A 22,070-nucleotide genomic window follows, 5' to 3' on the forward strand; every position below is an offset into this window, starting at 1 on the left:
CAGTGAATGGATTCCGAAAATTGGCTTACATGAGTTCCATGTAGTAAAATTACTCTAAACAACTGTGGGAGTAAGAACAAAAAAGGAATTCTTACACGAGAGGGGTCCTGAGGTGCACATAGAAACAGCTACGTTTGCAAACAAACGATTAAATATGGTCTAATTCAGGTATCAGAATACTCTGTGTCTTTGGGAAGGTGCTTGGCATGCAATTGTATGTCCTCTGCTGCCCTGAGCAGCTGCTGTGCATTGCTGGAGAGGAGCTGCAAACGCTGGCTGGTGGAGGGCATGCTTGTGGGGGAAGGATGAGGAGGATCTCTGGCAAGGCTGGGCAGCACGTTGTACACACGTAGAATCCCTTTTCACCTGCCCTTAGCATGTGAAAATGGGTGCAGATATATATCTCTGCCAGGAGTAAGAGCCCAATCCTAGTTATGTCTACTCTGAAGTAAGTCTCGTTCTAATCAGTGGAGCTTACTCCCAGGAAAGTGCTTAGGATTGCAGCCTAAGAGCCCAATCCTATGCATGTCTACTCAGAAGTCCACTTTAGTGAATGGGGCTTACTGTGGATAGGATGGCAGCCTCAGAGCCCCTCCTGTGCCTGTCTACTCAGAAGTCAGTCCCATTAGAGGCAGTGGGGCTTCCTCCCAGGAAAGTGTGGAGAGGACTGCAGCCTCAGAGCCCCTCCTGTGCTTGTCTACTCAGAAGTCAGTCCCACTAGAGACAGTGGGACTTCCTCCCAGGAAAGTGTGGAGAGGACTGCAGCCTCAGAGCCTTCCCTCTGCCTGTCTACTCAGGCTGCAAGGCTATGACACTTTCCCGGGAGTAAGCCCCATTGAACACAATGGAACTTACTTCTGAGTAGACATGCTTGGGCTCTCAGGCTACAAGGCTATGCACCCTTTCCCAGGAGCAAGCCCCATTGAGCACAATGAGACATACTTCTGAGTAGACACGCCTAGGCTTGTGCTGCAGATTGGCACGGGGGCTGCACCAGCCAGCTTCCTTCGCCTCCTCCTCCACCAAGCCAGTACCTGGGCATTCCGTGGGTACCGCAGCCCGTCTCCCTGGCTGGCTGGCTGGCTGGCTGTCCTCCTCCTCGGCGTCAGTGCGTGTCCCCCGTGCCCTCCACTGGCTTGGAAGCTGCGCGGGGAAGCAGAGCGCGGGGGGAGGGGAGGCGGGCTGGGCTCAGGCGAGAGCTTGGAGATGGGAGCAGGAGGGGGTCGTTGTGCAGTCAGGCAGGGGCCAGGCGCCTGCCCACCCTGCACCCCCCAGCACCCACCCAGTGAATGCCTCTATTTTGCTCCCCCCTCCTGGAATGACTTCAAAGGGGAGGGGCCCCTGGAAAAAGGTGCCGGACCTCTGTCCCCCCGCGTTCCATTAGAAAAAAAGCCCTGCCTGCACCAACTCAGAGTGTAGCAAACATGCCGTAAACATTCTTGGCACTCATGAGCCAGCAGCGCCTGCCCAACAGGTTGCGCCAGGCAGCCAAGGGGGAAGTGGTGAGGAGGCAGGGAAGGGGCATTTCTGGATGAGGAAGGGTGAGCAACAGGCAGATCAGGCTCAGGAGGAGGGGGGAATTAGTGGAGATGTTCCCCACTATATTCTAACCCCCTTCCTGGACCAGGTAGCCCTACATGGGCTTCCTGACTTTGCACAAGCTAAATAGCTGGGGCAGAACCAAGAAGCCCAATATGGGTGGCTGGGGCATTAATCGGGGTAAGGGAAAGTATATGAACCCAAGGAAACCTCCAGCTGCCTCCTAACCTGCACTAGATACAGTGTAGGCTAGGTGGCCTGGCTGTCCCAAGGCAGGTTAGGATTGGTTTGCCTGTGTCACAGACAATATTGAGAAAGATGGCTATGAGGTGGCTTTTCAAGTTTGTATTTTTCATAATGCATGATAAGGTTTGTTACACTGATTTCAATGGGAAAATGGTGTATACGGCTGAGACTGTAACTCTTCATGCACTTAACCTGGGGTGAAATCCCATCGAACAGAGTGGTACTTATCAACAAGCAAACATGAATAAAACTGAGCTTAACTTTTCTCTCTTTGAGATCAATGCATTTTGGATCATGTCCATAGCAATAACCACAACCACATGTGGAGCATTCTGAAATGATTTACACCGCTACTCCTATTCTTTTTTATTCTCATGCAATACTGAATATCCCCCCGCCCCCAGACTGATTAAATTATGTTGGGCATAGATATTTAATATTTGCAAAATGATGTGAAGATGCAAACCACTACAGAGACATTCAGAAGTATTATTAAATGGGTTTGTTAAATGCTCTTTTGAGACATTGATTTCTGGCCTTGGATTCATGAAAGGCTCCTAAGGAGCCATTAACAGCTATTGATTTCTTAATGTGGAAAAAAAAAATCCCCTTAAGAAACAGCACTTCTTCCGCCTTTTAATTATTGTTTATAAAGAGTGTGTACTAGTAGAATATATGGGATGTGTGGATACTTTTAAAAGAAAAAAAGGACATTTTATCGTCTTTGAAATAAGCTCCCTGACAAGCAGCTGTGCCACAAACTTGATACAATTTTTGTATGAATTGACTTTAGTTTTTAATTTCATTAACAAGGTGCGTTAATATTGGACTGTACATAAATGTGTAGAGCTCAATGTTTCTAGGGAGATCTTATTGCTTCTGTTGATTACATGACTACAGTATTTTAATCATTTAGTGCACGTGCTTATTTATTTATAATATTTCTCTTAAGTGGCCATTAATGGGTAAATAGAGAGACTTCATCATTTCTGTTTGGACCAGTGTTCCTCAACGTTTGTCCCTCACCATACCACTTCACACGATCCACCTATTCAGAGTACCACCGGAAATAACTGGCAATGACATCATTGCCAGTTACTTCTGAGTTGGGAGGTCAGAGGCAATGCAACAAACACCAGTAAGAGGCTCAGGGTGGATGGAAGGGCTTTTATGAGCACAGAAAAACATGCTTTGGAGCTGCCTACGCTGTTTGTTGTGTTGTGTCCTTGGTCTTGCTGCCAGGTGGCAGGTGTCCAGGGTCCTGTGAGTACTACCAAACACCACCTCAAGCACTACTGGTGGTACCTGTACCACTGGTTGAGAAACACTGGTTTAGATGAGGGGGTGAGTAAACATTTTGACAGGAGGGCCACATCATCTCTCTGACACTGTGTCAGGGGCCAGTGAAAAAATAATTAATTAATTTACATTTCAAATTTACATAAACAAATTCATTAAAGACGGAACTTATGTGAATGAATGAATTTTACTGAGCTTATTTATAATACACATGAGAGCTATAATACAGGCATGTAGTACCACATGAGAACTATGAACTGTTTGCTACACACCTTTTGCACAGTGAAAACTTACCGACCAAGCCAGAAACACATGGAGACATAAGTTGTTCAGAGGCAATGTGGGGGGGGGGGAAGGTTGAAATAATGTCCAGGGAAAAGCAGAAAACACATGAAGAATATCAAAGGTCTTGCTCTAGCTTGACCCGCAGCTCACATCTTGCAGTTGCGGGCCAGCGCAGGCTTCAACATTCTCTGATGGGCCAGAGACTCATTGGAGACAGGGGGATCTCTGAGGGCTGGATTGGGGTACCTGAGGACTGCAAATGTTCGCCGGGCTGGGGTTTGCCCACCCTGGTTTTTTAGACCAATACTTTTAATACATTTATATTCATCCAGTTGTGGACAATCCTCTCTGGTTAACAACTACAGTAAAACCTCTCATAATGCAGAGAATCCATTCCAGAAAGTTGAGAACTGTGCAAAACAGTGCTCTAGAATACATTGTGAATGTAATAAACAGGAATTGGGAGTGAATTGACCCGGAATGCACTCCTCTCATTGGCTAGAATAGCTGTTAATCATGCTGGGAGAATGTAACAAATCAGCACTGAAGGAAGCAGTGTAATGGCAAGTATTACTGTACATATACCACCAAAGTTTGCAATTTCCATGCTTGATTATTCAGGCTGTAATCCTATACACAGTTTCCTGGGAGTAAGCCCCATTGAACTCACTGCGATCTAATTCAGAGTAGACACGCATAAGCTTGCACAGTTAGCCTGGCAGCTTGAAACACAACCTAAACCTTGCCAATTCTTACACTTTGCTTCCCTCTTTCCTCCATCTTTTCTAGTCTTTTGTGACTCATGTCTCTAATTGTGGCTACATGTTCAGTACCAGTGAATGAATGCAATGGTGCTTTCAAGAACCAGCTTCTCTGATATCTTGATCTTAAAAAGAGAATGTAGAAGTGAATGAATATGCCTGAAATTTGGGCTCCTTTACAAGAACATGTTATTTCTCTCCCTTAATGAAAGATAACCAGGAAGAAAAAAGATTTTTATCTTCTAGAAGCTTGCAGATATTTAAATAAGTCAAGCGTTGTGAATGTGCACTGTTAGTCCAGGAGCTTTTACTTGGTCTGGTAAAAAAAAATGCCTAAACGCTGCCTTAGTCATATTTAATTCATCAGACAATTATGGCTAATTGATTGAGAGTGCAATCCTATCTGAGAGTGGCTACTACACTGGCACGAGCCATCATAAAAACTCCGTAAGACACAGATGTGTGAATGGATGTTAGATTAGTCCTTTATCGGATGGTGTGTCATTAAGCATTCAGCAGCCATGCCTGAATGTTGTTACCTGAGCCACCCTTTGCCTTCCCTGCTATTCCAATATGCCTGCAGGTAAAGGCATGAACCTCCCTCTCCCTTGTCACTGTCACTTGCTACTGCCACCAGGCATATTGCTTCTGTCTGAGTCCTGTCCTCTACTCAGGTAAATCTTAGTTTACTCATCCACTTTTTTCCCAGTCAATAAAATAAGTGCTCTAGCACTTCCTTAGAAAATAAGTGATCTAGCATTTATTTTGTTGTGTAAACTGGTTTGTGAACATCTTTCATAGAAGAACAGAATACGGTTATTTCTTCTACTACTACTACTACTACTACTACTACTACTACTACTACTACTACTACTGGTTGGCAACCTTCAGTCTCGAAAGACTATGGTATAAGCCTACAGCACCCAGTATTCCCAAGCGGTCTCCAATCCAAGTACTAACCAGGCCTGACCCTGCTTAGCTTCCAAGATCAGATGAGATTGGGCATGTGCAAGGTAACAGTTGCTGTCTACTATTCAGAAATTGGAGGTAATTAGAAGCAGAAATTGAATCACTACAAAATACAGTCTGAATATTCAGCAAGACATAACTCTTGGGTAGAGTTTGACCTAGAGACCCACCCCCAAATCCCAGTCCAAACATCTGGTGGACTGTGACACCACTGATAATAAACAGAGTTATGCTGTAATTACAGAGGTCCACTCAAAGTTAAAAAAACTGTTTCATTGATTTCATGTACTTGAATCTCTCTCTCTCTCTCTGAAATCAGTGGGCCTTAAGTGCTTACCTATATGGCTAAATCCTGCCTAGCATTGCATTTGAGTTTAATTATAGTACTTTAACGCAGATGCTGCTACGCTTACCTTCAAAGCAGTGGCACTGACCTGGAAATTAATAACAAATCTAAGTCTTAATTCAGAACATTTGTAGGTTTTATTACAACTTCCATAAGGCAGTCTACACAGGCAGAACATGAGTTCTGCCAACGGCCAGCCCACAGAGGTTTGGGCTGTCAGTCTATTAGTTCAAGAAATGTTGTCCTACAATATCAGTCCTAGGTATCTAATTTTTGCTTCATTTTTGTGCTGCTTCTGTAAACCAATCTTGAAGTTGTTATGATACATTTTATTCTCCAGAATCATTCCTTTTGCAACCTGTCCTGTGATCTTCATAAATTTATTTAATAGCATATTTAAGTGTGGCAGTGAATTTGCAGGATTTCATTTGGGCCCAAATGCACTGCTTCAAGGCGTACTGCAAACACATCTGTACAGGATTCCACTGGGCACCCTTGTTGTACTTTCAAGTGACTTGTGATGTTTCCATCAATATGTTCTTTGCTTTCAGAACTAGCACATCATCACAGTGCTTCTCTTCTTTCCAAATCCAAAAAAGGTTAAGTACCTACAGCAAAACAAACAAACAAACAAACAAAAAACTAGTTCTATGTAGTCAAAGGGCTTTTCAGCATCTATAACAGTTGTGGACCTACCATTAGGTCTGATGGGGCAAATATTCCTGATGGGGTTGAGATTGCTTCCAGTTTCATGGAAGCACAGTTTATAGCGTTGGGGAACCTCAGAGAGGCTTCCCTGAAACGGGCTAAAGTTGCGTGAGCTCCATGAGCCTCAGATGAGTGTGGGGTGTGTGGATTTTTACACAGGGGCGGCAACAGCCATCACGGACCTTTGCCCCAGGTGCAGGTTTGGGAGGTCCGCCGCTGACCTATAAGGACAATATAGCTATAGTGTAACAACATTCCAAATATTATTAAATTAATAGTCCTTTGAGTGCTAAACTGTAAATGTTGGCCTTTAATAAAGCCAGATTGTTCATCATGAGTTTCTATCATTCATGGTGGTATTTAATAATAGCAGCACATAAAACATTGTCCTTTTTATATAGAGTAGTTTCTATAGCAACAGCGAATAATTGCTTGAATCAGGCATGTTTATCTTTGTTCACTTGCACAGAACAAGGTACCATGTCACATTAGCCAGATTTCTGTAATCATATTCTTTCTTTCTTACTTCAAAACTAGGATAGTCTTCAGGTTGCCAAATGCAGCTGGTTTTGAAAATGAATGCCAGAAAAACACAATAAGAAACTGGGAGAATAATGATAGCTTTCAACATTGTCAAAACCTGTAGCGCTAGGAGTACTGATACTTTTTGTAGAGTGTAGAATAAGTGAACATAAGAACATAAGAACAGCCCCACTGGATCAGGACATAGGCCCATCTAGTCCAGCTTCCTGTATCTCACAGTGGCCCACCAAATGCTCCAGGGAATACACCAGATAACAAGAGACCTCATCCTGGTGCCCTCCCTTGCATCTGGCATTCTGACATATTCCATTTCCAAAATCAGGAGGTTGTACATGCACATCATGGCTTGTAACCCATAATGGATTTTTCCTCCAGAAACTTGTCCAATCCCCTTTTAAAGGCGTCCAGGCCAGATGCCATCAACACATCGTGCGACAAGGAGTTCCACAGATCAACCACACACAGAGTAAAGAAATATTTTCTTTTGTCTGTTCTAACTCTCCCAACACAATTTTAGTGGATGTCCCCTGGTTCTGGTGTTATATGAGAGTGTAAAGAGCATCTCCCTATCCACTCTGTCCATCCCCTGCATAATTTTGTATGTCTCAATCATGTCCCCCCTCAGGCGTCTCTTTTCTAGGCTGAAGAGGCCCAAATGCCGTAGCCTTTCCTCATAAGCCCCGTAATCATCTTAGTCGCTCTCTTTTGCACCTTTTCCATTTCCACTATGTCTTTTTTGAGATGCGGCGACCAGAACTGGACACAATACTCCAGGTGTGGCCTTACCATCGATTTGTACAACGGCATTATAATACTAGCCGTTTTGTTCTCAATACCCTTCCTAATGATCCCAAGCATAGAATTGGCCTTCTTTACTGCTGCCACACATTGATTCGACATTTTCATTGACCTGTCCACCACCACCCCAAGATCTCTCTCCTGATCTCTCATAGACAACTCAGAACCCATCAGCCTATATGTGAAGTTTTGATTTTTTGCCCCAATGTGCATGACTTTACACTTAGTGACATTGAAACGCATCTGCCATTTTGCTGCCCATTCTGCCAGTTTGGAGAGATCCTTCTGGAGCTCCTCACAATCACTTCTGGTCTTCACCACTCGGAAAAGTTTGGTGTCGTCTGCAAACTTTGCCACCTCACTGCTCACCCCTGTCTCCAGGTCATTAATGAAGAGGTTGAAAAGCACCGGTGAGGGGTTCATAACATGAAATTAGGCATTAGAAGTTCATAAAGTTACATCCACTCTCCCGCACTCACAGTCTGCATGTATGCAGCAGGCCTGGGGACAAAATGTGGTCCTCCCATAACAGGGAATAGCAGGAAAGAGCAGGAGGTTTGGCTCAAGTGGTAGAGCTGCTGCCTTGTATGCCTGAAGATCTGGAGACACCAGTTCCTAGAAGTATCCTAGAGGGGTCAACATGCTGATAATGCTGATGAGTGGGACCTCAGTGAGAAAAGGAGTTGCTGTCAGCCAAGTGTGTGAGGCAAATCAGCCTGGTTTAGCAGAAGTGGAACGCGATCACTCCACTTTCAGGTCGGTGTGAAAGTGGTGAACCTTTCAGTGGAGAAAGTGTGAAGCTTCAGGGAGCCCTGCAGACAGCCATACAGGGTTCCCCGCATCCCCGAGAGGCTGCAGGAGACTCTGGTAAGTGTTCCCAAGCCCCTGCAGGCCCCCTGAGCCGCACAATCCTCGGGATCGCATCGCTGCCTCCTCCCTGCCTCCTGGCTGCCCCCACCCCTTAAGGGGAAACAGGCTAGGGCCCACAGGCTGGGGTGTCACAAGGCTCCAGTCTGAAAAGCCCTGGACTAAGGCTACAATCCTATACACCAGCAATTCTCAGACTCTCAGGGAGTTTGAGCCACAGTAAGTGTGTGCAGGGGCAGGGGGAAAGCAACAACATGATCCACTGGATCATGCTGCTTTGGAGGAGTGCAGAGGCTTGCTGCCACTTACCAGAGCCTTCAGCAGCCTCTTGGGGATGCAGGGAGCAAAACCAGAAGTGGTTGCAATTGCGATTTTGAGGGTCTCTGCAGCATGGGGTGACCTGAGGAGGCTGGCATAGGGGCTCCCCCCACCCCTGAAAGACTGCTGCAGACTCTGGTAAGTGGCAGCAAACCCCTGTGCCCTTCCAAAGCGACATGATCCAGTGGATCACATCACTGCCTTCCCCCCTCCCAACCCGTAAGGGGGCAGAGGCCAGGGCTCTGTGGCTGGGGCAGTTTGAGAACCACTGCTGCACATGTTTTCCTGGGAGTAAGTCTCACTGAATACAATGGAACTTCTGAGTAGATATGTGTAGCCTTATGAAAATATATTCCCATGTAAATAGTTGTACCATTCTTTTGTTACATCCTTTCCCCGCAGTATAGATGAAGGAACTTAATATCATCAGAATCATGCTAGATTGTTTTAACTTGCAAGGGACTTACATTCACATAGAGCCAATCCTATCCCCTAACAGCTGCGCCAATGCAGCTGTGCCCTCGAGCTACCTATGGGTCTCCTTGGACATACACCATCAATTTTGATGATGTATGTCCAAGGAGAGGGAAGGGGTGGGAAGCATTGGAACAGGGGAATAGGATCCAGCATACAGTACTGCCACTGGATCCCTGCTGCCTCCTCCCCGCCCCCGGTTCCTCACCTGTCCCCAACCAGTTGTTCCAACAGTCTGCTCCCTCCCTCTCCCTCCTTGCCAACTCCAGCACTGACTTACTGGTGCTGGTGGGCACAGTAGGGTCCAGCGACAGAGCTGCAGCGCTACTGACTCTCCTAACAGTGCGCACAGAATTGCCGGCAAAGGAGAGGTAAGTCAATGAAATTCTTACTTACCTGCTCTGTTACATCATGGTCACCAATAGGTCTGTTTGGATCTGTGCCAGATCTTTGGCTAGCAGACATTTGAGTGTACCCAAAGAGGCATGGCGATGCTGGGTGGGGCGTAGGATATTGGCAGCACTGTTGCACCAGTATTTGCCCCCTGTCCTCTCCGACACACCTCCCAGGGGCACAGATCCCCACTCGGATCCTCCCGCTCTTTGCCCTGATCTTCCCTTTTCCTGCCCACAACCCACCCACATGCCAACTCACTTCCTCCAGCATCATATACATGGTGGCATGTGCACAGGCACCATCCTTTTGCCCTGGTGGCCCCACTGTGTACATTGTTGCTGCAGATGGCATGGGCCTTCTGCTGATGGAATCCTCATTCCATCAGTGGAAGGTGCCTATAGGATTGGGTTGAGAGACACCATATATGTGCATTTAAAATTCAAAAGATATTAGGCTATGATGGCTAATTAAAATCATATTTTACAAAGCATTTCTACAGCACAACACAGCTGGAAAATCATGTGCTACCTTTGCCTTGAAAAATTCCTTAAACACAGAGTGGCAGTACTGTCCAGTGTAACTCTTAGAGGTATTTCTCTCTTTCTCCCTCTTCTTCTAGATATTTGGTGGACATACACTTATGAAAGGATTCTTACAGTTGCTTACTGATAATCTATAGGTTGAGCAACACATTTTGAACTAATAAAAAATGCATATTCAGATCTGGAATCATGAGGACTAGAAATTCCCTTGCTAAATGAAACTTGGGATTCTTAAAATGCCAACAAGGTGAAATGTAGAACCTCAGGAACCACCTCAAAGCTGTGGGCTTCTAATAACACTCTTGGCCATGTACCATTGGATGTTAGAAAGAGGAAAAAAAATGCAGTTTTCCAATTTACAGCCCAATCCTGAGCTGCCCAGCACCCAGAGAAGCAGCGGTGTCCAAATGGCTGCTGCTGAATCCTATGGGTTCTGGGTAGCCGCTGGAGACTCCTTGGGAGAAGGGGACATTTGTCCACTTCCCTCGGTGAAAGGCCCAAGCCCCACAATGAGGCTACTCAAGTTTGAGTCGTTTGGCTGTTCAAGGAGGTCCAACACGGGGTTTAGGATTGGGCAGAGCAGAGTTTTGCCAGTCCTACCCTCCTCCTTCCCTGCTCCTTCCCCTGCCCCATCTTCCCCCTGGCCTCCCCCTGCCCCAACGAACCTCTCCACAACCTGGAGCTCATCACTTGCTCTGGGCAGCATGCAGCAGCCCTCTGGCTGGCACTGACTCAGCACAAACTGGTGCTGAGCCCGCACCAGTGCTGACTTGATGCTGAGCATTGTGGGCATGCCTTACAGCAAGTTTTAGATGCTCAGCGCCAGCGGTGGGCGGGCACAGTGACCTCAGGATCGGGCTTTTAATTGATAGAAAGTCATTTGAAAGAACCATAGGCTAAATTTAGGATAACCATAACTGAGCACATGCCCTTCAAAGCCCCAGTAAAAATTATTAGTAATAGATGGTAGTGAGGTAGTGATGTCTAATGCCATGACTAAATTATTTGGAACACCCGCCTTGTTTTTCAAGCAGCAGGTGTTGTGTGGGTAGTTGGTTTACAGAAGCAGCAGCAGCAATAACTGGAAAAGCATGATGAGAAGTGAAATTAAAAATAAGCCATTTTTTTAAATATTGCAAAGCCACTATTGACTTTTCAAAAACATACATATGTCTTGGCAAGGTAATACTATAATTTGGCCAGAACACAAGAGAAGGCTGCCTTTGTAGACGCTCGAAAACCACTTAGAATAAATAGGAAAGGAAAAATCTCAATGCAAAATACTGATGCAATTATTATATAGTTGAAGCTCTAGAGCTCTATTGTATAGAATGAAGCTCTTAATCTTTAGAAAGCCAGAAAATTCAGTTTTGTCTCTAGATTCTCAGCATCTCTAGGTTCCCCCCCCCCTTCGTCTCTGATCCAGTGATCCTCATGAACAGGAGTGGATTATATGGGACCTCAGTGCTCCTGCTGATGACTTCACAGTTCCTGCTGTAGGAGATGTCTGGGAGCTCCACTCCCTCTGGCTCCCCTTTGGCTATAATACTGGTGGTATTTTGTAATCCAGTTGACAGTGCGCTCTGCCTGCCTGCCTCTCTCTCTCTCTCTCTCTCTCTCTCTCTCTCTCTCTCTGAAGCTACATCCTGTTGAGCCAGACCTGACTGGTTGACCATTTATATGGAAAGAATAAGATTGTACTTGTAGGACCCATCCACACCTGTATGCTGTATATATACATTCGACTAATGCGCATAGATTATGGTTTGGCTTACCATGATCTCACCCCCACTTATTTTCAATCACTTTTTTGACATCTGAAAAAATACTAGACTCCTTAGCCAATTGGTGGTTTCATTTTAGAAGACATTTACCACCTTACATCTCCAACCTTAACGGAAAAAAAATCAGTGAATTAGAAAGAAGTAATTTGTTGTTAATGAGATACAGCAAACATTTAAGCACATTGTATTGACATCTTTTTGCCTTTTTATACAGGCTTGAGTTTTGCTTCTGACTTATGGTTTTATTTGGCTTCTTCTCAGTGACCTGGAATGAAGAAGGGAGGCAGCAATCACTGTGTGCATTGCTAATTCTGCTGTTTTAAAGACCTGAATGCTTCCCCCCTCACATGGTTAAGTTAATCCACCTTTTCACTTCTCAGTTCACTGATCCTTTTTTTCCATTTGGATGGGCTACATAGACACATCTTTTCCATTATACTTAAACAATTAGTAATAGCTTGTTAATTGGAGCAAAGTCAACCCTTTTCTTTGCTTACTTTTTTTCTTTCTGAAATCAACTTTTCAACTTCTTAAACTTTTTGCTCTAGAAAAAATTGTGTTTGTCTACATTCCAGGTCTAATGCTAGGCTAACATGTTTACTGTCCTGATCTGTTTGCAACCATCTTCATCCAAGGAGCTCAAGTCACTGTGCCTTTAAGATAAGTTTATCAGGTAACTTATGGCCCAATCCTATTACATGCCAGCACCAGTGCTGAGCTCCAAAACTGGTGCTGGGTGTCCTAAACATGTTGTAAAGCACATTTACAGCACCTTCTGTATAGCGAGTGGTGGTGCTGGCCCAGCGCCGAATGGAGTCTGCTTAGAGCATGGAAAGAGCTTGAGGCAGTGGTGAGGGCCTTGGGGATGGGGGGAGGCATTCCAGGGTTGGGGGAGGAACCAGGGCAGGAGAATGTTGGACTGGAAAAGCCCTGCGCCACCATATCCTATCCTCCATGTCAGGCTACGAAGCCCGACATGGAAGCTCTCAAGTCTGTGCCAGCAAAATAGGTGGTGCACTTGAGAAGCCCCATTGTGGGACTTGGGGCTTTCCCCAGGGGAAGGGAACTTTTGTCCCCTTCCCCTGAGGGGACCTCTGGCAGCCCCAGCGGTGTTACTGAATGCAGCAGTAGCCATTTAGGCACCTCTGCACCCAGTTGAGCCACTAGGGATAGGGTTGGGATGTCAGGCTGAGAGTGGATAAAAGTGAAATAGGCTGAGGTTCAGCTTTGTGGCTCTGTGAGAATTTGAACCCAGGACTCTCCTTGGAGTGAGCTGCTGAACCAACATTGTGCAGATGCCTTACTACCTATGGATCTCATTCCTGATTTTTCTTTTGTGCTCTCTGGCTAGACCTAACATTTAAAAAATACTGGTTCTTGTGCTGTACTGTTTGCAATGAACATTTTCCTATCACAGTTTTTTTTTAAAATTATAATTATAATTAATTATAGTTCTGAGTAGCCCTCTTCTAATGAAGTGAAGAATCTGGACCATGTTAGCCTTAATCAGACAAAAGATTGGGCACTTCACTGGCACTGAGCTTCGGCCCTTAAGTATTTGGGATCCATTCTTTTGAATGAGCTGTGATGAGGACATTGTGTGGACATATAGCTGTCAATGGATTCTTCAAGATTCTCACATTGCCTTGGCAGCTGTAGACACAGACCAACTGTTGTTCATCATCTGCACTTTAACACTAGATGTGCTCATAGTGATAGCACACTATAACATGCACTAAGTGCCAAATTATGCTTTGAGAGGAATGTGATGGGTGAATCTTTCCAAGTTAGAAATATCAAAGTGATTGCATCGCAGAGAAGAGCATGGAGATTCAAGAAAATGCGGGGATGTGTGTGTGTATTGCCTACAAATTGAAACTGAGACTAGAGTGGAGTTTTTTTTGGGTGGGGAATGAAAGAGTCTCTGCTGCTCAAATGGATGATTGCGGCTCCTGCTAATATATTAGAGCTTGCCCACCCGTTCCTAATGCCCAGAATGGGCTGCTTATGGAGATCCATGTGTTTTCCTGTCAAACACAGTGCCATGCAACTTCCTAGAGTCATAAGAACATAAGAACAGCCCCACTGGATCAGGACATAGGCCCATCTAGTCCAGCTTCCTGTATCTCACAGTGGCCCACCAAATGCCCCAGGGAGCACACCAGATAACAAGAGACCTGCATCCTGGTGCCCTCCTTTGCATCTGGCATTCTGACATAACCCATTTCTAAAATCAGGAGGTTGCACATACACATCATGGCTTGTACCCTGTAATGGATTTTTCCTCCAGAAACTTGTCCAATCCCCTTTTAAAGGCATCCAGGCCAGTCACCATCACCACATCCTGTGGCACATCTTTTGTGCCCCCCACCCCTCTATAGTTCTGTTGAGAATGTTGTTGAAAGGCACAGCAGTGAATCAGTGACTGACATTTTATTTTTAAATGCTGGAGTCTGGAGTTCCTTCAGGCTTCTCTTGCTCTCTCCCATCCATGCTGGGAAGCAGCTACTGCTGCTCTGGGTTGTTCTCCCCCAGTCCTGGCTCGTGCCCTATTCCTGTTCCCAGTCATCTGTGCCTGATAGTGGAGTGTTTTCCCTCAAGACAGTTGCCTGGAGAGTCCTCCTTTCCATAGTGATTCTTCTCACTGGATCGGATTGTTTCAAATTATACTGATAGTGCAGTCAGGAGACTCTCAATGTAGCAGTGTCCTTTATTAAGGTATCTATACAAAGCTATTACGGGCCCTACAGTTTTCTCTGTGCCTCCTTGGTCTTGCTGCACACCAAAACTGTACTTCCTGCCTCCTCCCAATTCCTCCTACAGAGTCTGCCTTCTTGCTACTGCTGCAGCTGCCTCTGGATTACATTCACATTGTGACAGCTAGCTGTCACAAATGACATCCGAAATATCAAGTCAGATTCTCCCCCTCTTTTAGAACTTTTCAGGTTCACTCCATTTGGACACACTTAAAATTGTCACAAGAAATGGAGGTGGCAGCTGCAACCAGACGCCTGGCTGCAATATTTGGGCTTTTGCACACTGTGGGGCCATGTTTTGACTCAGTGCTCCTTTTTCTATACATCCAAAGAATATGCTGTTCCATTTTAAGCTGTGAATCAAATTTGAGTGCAGTGCAATAAATGTCTTGGCATCACATTGACATGGCACCTGCAAAGGTTACTCTGAGGATACAGATACTAGACCAATTCACAGGCAGAATAATAATTTGAAAAACAGAGAAAAACCCGTATTCAACTTTTTATATTCATAAAGGGAAATCTAATGATATTAAAATAGTGGTTGGTAGTACTTCAGAACAATCAAACACACTCCCACTGTGTTTGACCAGCTAAACATTCAAGAACACTCGTCATTCTTTCCTCCATCACTGTTATTTTAAAGGATGCCCAATTTTAGATTATGATGAACTTGTAGTTTCAGCATCATGATTATAGTGATGAGCAATGAGAAACTGAACACATCCATCAATCTCGAATCATTTATTCAACCACAGTAATTCTGCAGAGATGCTTTACCGGCAACACTAATACAGCTTTCCTTAAAATAAAAATTGCGGTAAGATCAGCTGGCAGAAAATGTCATCTTCAAGCAAACAGGGAACAGCCAGTGGACAGCACTGAGCCTTCAGAGCAGAGTGGGGTGCTTTCGACACAGACTTTGTCAGCAAATGCAGAAGTATGAGTTGAGTCTTCCATTAGCCACCAACAGAAGCAAAGATGTCCAGATAGCTGTTCTTTAGTATAATGTACGTACATAAAGCAAAGATAGTTTTCTTCTTGATTACTTAGCTCTTCTCCCCACAAACATTCTTGTAGATTTCATTCTTCAGTGATTTCATTCATTTGTCAGAATGCCAGATGCAAGGGAGGGCACAAGAATGAGGTCTCTTGTTATCTGGTGTGCTCCCTGGGACATTTGGTGGGCCGCTGTGAGATACAGGAAGCTGGAGTAGATGGGCCTATGGCCTGATCCAGTGGGGCTGTTCTTATGTTCTTATTTATTCCTTAAGGATAACATGAAGATTGTTCAATTAAGGGCAATTCAGAGATTCTGATCCCCAATCCTGTTGGGCAAATCCACTGGCAAAACAAGAGTTCTGCCAGCAGAGACGTATGACAATCATGAAAGCCTTCCTGGCAGCACATGAGGCCATTTACTGCAGGAGACCTGGAGCAGCCCGAAGTGCAGCAGCGGCTTAGAGAAGGCCTGCCAACCTTGCTGGCAGCTTGGATCCAGCAAGTGGACAGAAAAAACTGCAACTGCATCCACCAAATCAAAACCTCCTTCCTGGACCTGATTCCCTGACCTGGGTCCATGCTGATTTGCTCCAGCAATTTTGCTGATGCAGATCCAAATAGACCTGTTTGAGCCTCAGAGGCTCACCCCTGGAACAAATGTTCCCTTACACAGCTGAGACCTACAGGACTGCCCTCCAGTGGATGTAATGCAAATCTTTTTGGTGTAGCTGTATTGGCTACAGGGGAGGGGGGAGGATAGGACTGGACTGTAAAATTGTACATGTGGAGAATTTCCATTTCTCCTTCATTTCTTGGATCCAAAAGAGAATATGGGAATGGAGCAGAAGAGAAAGTGTGGAGGAAAGGAGAGTGGTGGACTGGATAATCTCTGTTGCTCTAGCCCAGAATTCTCCTGTCCTCCACACTTCCTGTTCTGCTCTGTTCTCTACTTCTATTTTAAATTCATGGAGTAGGAGGAATGGTGGAGAAAGAGATACCTCCTGCCAAATCACCACATGAGGCAACCACCTACAGTCCAATCCTAAGCCGGCTTCTGCTGGTGGGACAGGCACATGCACTGCTGTAAACGTGCCAGAAAGCACATAGCACACACACAAAGGCCAGTGCCGCAGCCATTGGAGCAGTACCCACCAACCACAATGTCCAACACTGGGTGGCAGGAAGTCGAGGAAAGGTGGAACGAGGGCAGGAGGGGCGTGTTGTAAGTCCTACATAACACTACTCAGTTCTGTGCCAGCAGTTGAGCTGGTTTGGCTCTGAGTAGACCCATAGAGGTTGCTGGGACTTGACATGGGGTAAGGGAACAAATGTTCTATCACCTACCACCTAAAAGTAGTACAATACTGATTTGCATCTGTTTTATATATAATAAATAATATTTGCACCTATTTTTAAAATGTATTTAAAAATAATATATTTATTTTTTTAAACATTGAAGGTTTAATTTAGTTAGAATAATGCTTCATTTATATTTTAATTTATCAATATAGTTTGAGATAACGAAACATCTTCATAAATTGATAGGAAGAACACTTAACGTTCAGAATTGTGTTTATTGATATGGACCAACATACATGCACACCAATGAAATGAGGTTGCAAGTAATTGTTCCAGCAATGCTTATTATGCATTAATCTGCATAAGAGCATAGTTAAATTTGCATCTTATGACTTTCATTTAGTATAACTAGATCTTCATTCACTGTACAGGATCATTTATTTTCCATAAATGTTGAGGCATTTTGTAGCAGCAGGAGATCATTATCCTCTGAGAAGATTCTTTTATTGTGGGTCATAAATCTCAATTGTGTTTTGATAAATTCCACAACAGAAGTCATCAATGGGATTATGCCTTCTTGTTGTGAGGTCCCAGGTTGTGAGGAAATAGGTCTTGCAAAACCATTGGATGGAATGGCATTTGAGCTTCCTGAGAGGAAGTCAGTAGTTTGGTCCCCAGTCCAACTATTTCATTTTCACTGTTCTATCACTTGATAGATAGCTCTGAAAGTGGCTTCATGTGGCACAAGCTCACTTGGTGCCATTCTTCTCAACCAGTTGGAGTTTCTCAAATCCTTACTACAATTGAACCCTAAAGCATTGCTTTGGCAGAAGTCGATTGAGATTTTCTAATGGCCCAATTCTATCCCTGGCCAGCCTGCAGGGCACAGTGGCACTGATACTGCATTCTGCAGGCCAGCTGGAGACTATGGTACAATGGAGAAGGAAGTAAACCAAATTCATATGTACCTGTCATGCCATGGTCCCCAATGAGTCTACTTGGATCTGTGCTAGCTCTTTGGTTCGCACAAGTCTGAGTTGACCCAAAGGGCCGCGTTGAGGTTGGGTGGGAGTCACAGGATATTGGAAAAGCTATTGCTGAAGATATATGCCCCCTTCCCTCCCTGGCAAACCTTATGGGGCACTGATTCCCCCCACTATCACTACTGATATCTGCTCTTGGAGCTCCCCCAATGTACTTCTGGGAAGTCCTAATATCCATTCTGATTAGATTTAGATAACATAAGAGGCCAAAATGCAGTGTAAGCAACTGTTTGGGAGGGATGTTGGCTGTTTGGGAGGAATGTTGACTGAGCATCTGACCACAAAGTGCCTCTAATTAGGCAATCAGTAGCCATGAGACAGAGTGTTACGAAAGATAAATTTTATTAAGAGATGGGGGAGGGAGAACAGGGAAAAAAGGCACTGTTTACATGTAAGACCAGTGATGCAGAAGTTTAAATGATTATGGGTGAAATTATTTCACTTGCTACTCAGTGGCAGAGTTAATGCACCTGCCCCCCAGTCACATCTGGGAGGTGCAGCCTCTCTGTACCTCTGGAGGCCTTAGGTTGCTTTTTTTTTGCCTTGGGGGTGTGGGTTGGCACCCGCTCAAGGTATGGTACCTGTGGTAATGTACCCCTCACCCCCCTTAGCTATGCCACTGTTGCAACTAGCTTTGTTTGGATAGGTATGGGTTAAGGTGAAGGAGGGGAAGAAAGAGTGAGGGTCAAGCTACCAGCTGGGCTGCCAGCTTAATTTGAACAGTTGGGATTAATTTGTTATGTAGGAAGACTTGTGCTTGCCAAGTTTGGAGCCCAAATTTCCAAGATCTTAAAGGAAGGAGACACACAGAAAACCTGCAGTGCTACAGCTTCCCATTCTTGTCAATGGCCCTTATTTAGCATGATCTTGATTAGAAGGAGCCATGCTCTGTGCCTTGTGTCCTCCAGGGCAAAGTCCTGGCTGAATCTCAGGACTGTCAGCTAAAGAACCAAGACAAGAGTCAGAAGAAATGTGCCGGTTTTGGAAAGTGAAATCAGACCTGGGGAGAAGAGAGCAGGGGAGCAAAATCCCAGAAGCCCAGGCCATGATAAAACAAACTACAGAGTACAAAACAAATTTGTTACAAAATAGATTTGGGAACCTCATCCTATCCAGGGCTGCTTGTCCACTACAGCTTTAATCAAGATCCATTACCCCCAATGAATTGGAGGAGGAGGGGCTATCAGGCATCTTGGCTTGGGTCCCAAACCAGCTCTCAGTGGCCCTGAGTGAGGCCGTTGCCAACACTGCACTTCCTGTTTTTGAAAGGGATTGCACAAGAAGGAAATATGGTGTGGAGGTAGGGTGTTCAATCACTGCCTTCTGTGTGATTTTTTTTTTAGGGGTGCAGAGTGAGGACAGGTTGGGTTGGCGTGGCATCAGATGCTGGTTTTTATATGCTTGTGGTTTTCAAGTTCAATTTCCTTGCAATATACAGCCTATCAGTCAGCAATAGACATATTCAGACAAGGCAAAATATTAAAATAGCATCCTTCACCCACTAAGCCTGAAGAATGGGGCGAGTGATATATCTCCACTTTTAAGAAATAAGAAAGCACAAACATGAAGCATTGAAGTCATTGTAGCCAAATATTCTCACAGAGGGTAAGAGGGCTTTGGTAGACAAATTAAACAATTATTTGGACAGCCCCTCTCTCCAAGAGCACACTTGACAGACAATTCCAAGACGTATTTGGCATGGAAGCCTGCAATATCACCTTGATTCAAAACAAGCTGATAATCAATTTAGCCTGTCATGTCTTTTGGCTGGCTATAGCTGAAATATCAGAAACTGTAAATAACTTTTCTTATAAAAGGAGAGAAAAACACTGTTTTAGCAAGACTATGCCACCAATCCTGTCAATTGCCCTGCGGAATAGTGCGACCTTTCAAATGTCCATCTGTTGTTGAATTATATTAACATTTAAGTTGAAGTAAAGATTCTGATATTTATTTTTCTTTAGAAAAGTATCATTTCAAGGATGTCATCATAGATCTTGTTACACTGAAGAAAGACTTGCTAAATCAATGTTAAGTCCACCATGTTTTGTTTTTACTATCTGTTCATCTTGAGATAATTAGCATTTTTTTCTTGTGGCCCAGTACTATCCAGGGCCTACAGTAGTGAGTCTCCATAAGTAGTGACTGCGTTAAGTTCAGTTACAGCAGCATGAAGGTCACACCGCTGTTGGGCAATCCAGACCTGCTAGCACAAGTAACTGGAATGTGGCCAGATCAACCTGGAAATATCCTTCAGGGTGCAATCCTGGCTCACCTTTGGGCCGGCGCAAGTCCCGTGTGCCGGCCCAGGAGGGTTGCAAATGTGCAGTAAAGCACGTTTGCACCTTCTCAGGAGGAAGCCTCACCAGTACACGGAGGTGTGCTGGAGCATAGAGGCTGCATCCAGTCTCTGTGGCAGCTTCCCCCAGGTAAGCTGAACCAACGCAGAGGTCTGGGAAGGACGGGGAGGAAGTGGGAGGGAGGCGTTCCGGATTGGGTGGAGGATGGCCCTGGGGGCGGGTGGGCAGGGGAGGTGGGGCTAAGATCTGCCCATACCTGAGCAGCGCAGAGTGGTTTCAAGTCGCTCCACTCTCTTCAGACTTATGCCACCTCAGGAGGTGACACAAGTCCAAGGAAACCCATTGGGGCTGCAGTGGCTTGTCTTTACACTTAACTGGTATAGGACAACTGAGGCCCAAATCCTAACCAACTTTCCAGCTCTGACATAGTTGTGCCAATGGGGCACATGCTGCATCTTGTAGTTCGAGGTCGATCATGGAGGCCTCCTCAAGATAAGGGAATGTTTGTTCCCTTACCTTAGAGCTGCATTGCCCTTACCTTGGTGCTGGAAAGTTGGTTAGGATTGTGCCCTGAAAACTTGGGTATTACTGTGTACAGCAGCTGGTGGCATGACTAATATTGTGCCTCCTGGTCTTTTTATGCAACATTTTGAGGACATGCTGAAGGGTCCAAATTTTCCAAAACCCAAAGTGGATATTTGAAGGCTCAGAAAAACTGGGTCCTTACAGCCTTATTATATTGACAGCATATGGTAGCAGATCTTGCAATCCACTACCCAGGCTGGCATCTTGCAATCTATTGGTCCCAGGCTGGCATCGTAAAAGCCACGCTACTGTTGTGATTTGTGGGAACACCAGTGCAATGGCTTATGGTCCCACACACACACCAGTGGCTCACCTAACCCATACCAGTTTCAGGGGTGGTTTGGAGGAGGGGCAGGTTGGGGCATGGACAAAACTGAGAACAGGAGAAGGCAAGAGGGATCCCTATCCCCCTTTTTCTGGCCTGACACGTGCCTGAATCTCCTCGGACTTACACCAGCTAAATAGCTGATGTAGGACCAAGGGGACCCATTGGCTGCCAGGTGGTTTACAGGGGGGTAAATAAAAAAGATTTTTACTTGCCTCTCCCAGGCCATCTGGACACCTCCAACCATGGACTACAACTTATGCTCTGTTGACATTGCTGCTTCACACAGGCTGGTGGGAGATAAGTTTGGGCTGGCTGGGTGCAATTCTTTACATGCTTACCTGTAATTGTCCCATTGAACTCAATGGGGCTTGCTTCAAAGTAGACATGTATAGAATTGTGTTGATAAGCTGGCTATTCCACAGTAGAGGACAATAGCACTATTAGTACATTTTTTTAATGGCTATTTTTTTAAATGGCCATTTCTCTTGAAACAGTAACTGTGTTGACATAAGACACTTTAAAAGTTTAATGACTCTTCTCTTCCACCATGAAAAGCATTAATCCTTCTTAATTGTTTTGTAGTTACCATTATTTCTGATTAATTTTTTTAAATGGCTACACATTCAGAATGTCATTTCACTAGAAATGGTCACTGTGTTGTCATGGGACGTTTCAAAAACGTTTAATGACTTTTTCACATTAAGTTGGTCATTAATCCCCCTCAATTGTTTGGTGTTATATTACTTTTGCCTAATTTGAAAGTGAAGGCATAATATCCAAAGTCTAATATTGATGAAAAATTTCTGAATTCTTGTTTTTTCACTTGTCCCATCAAATTCACCTGAGCTAGTTATCCTGTTCCAGGAATGGCTGCAGATTATG

At 44.8% G+C, this 22,070-nt stretch overlaps 1 pseudogene; it reads right to left on the reverse strand.

Moving 5' to 3' along the window:
* Positions 1-5,041: 5,041 nt before the first annotated feature.
* Positions 5,042-5,161, reverse strand: LOC136637853 (5S ribosomal RNA; annotated as a pseudogene).
* Between the last annotated feature and the right edge of the window lie 16,909 nt (positions 5,162-22,070).

The sequence above is a fragment of the Tiliqua scincoides genome, chromosome 1 (assembly GCF_035046505.1).
Source record: "Tiliqua scincoides isolate rTilSci1 chromosome 1, rTilSci1.hap2, whole genome shotgun sequence".
Lineage (NCBI taxonomy): Eukaryota > Metazoa > Chordata > Lepidosauria > Squamata > Scincidae > Tiliqua > Tiliqua scincoides.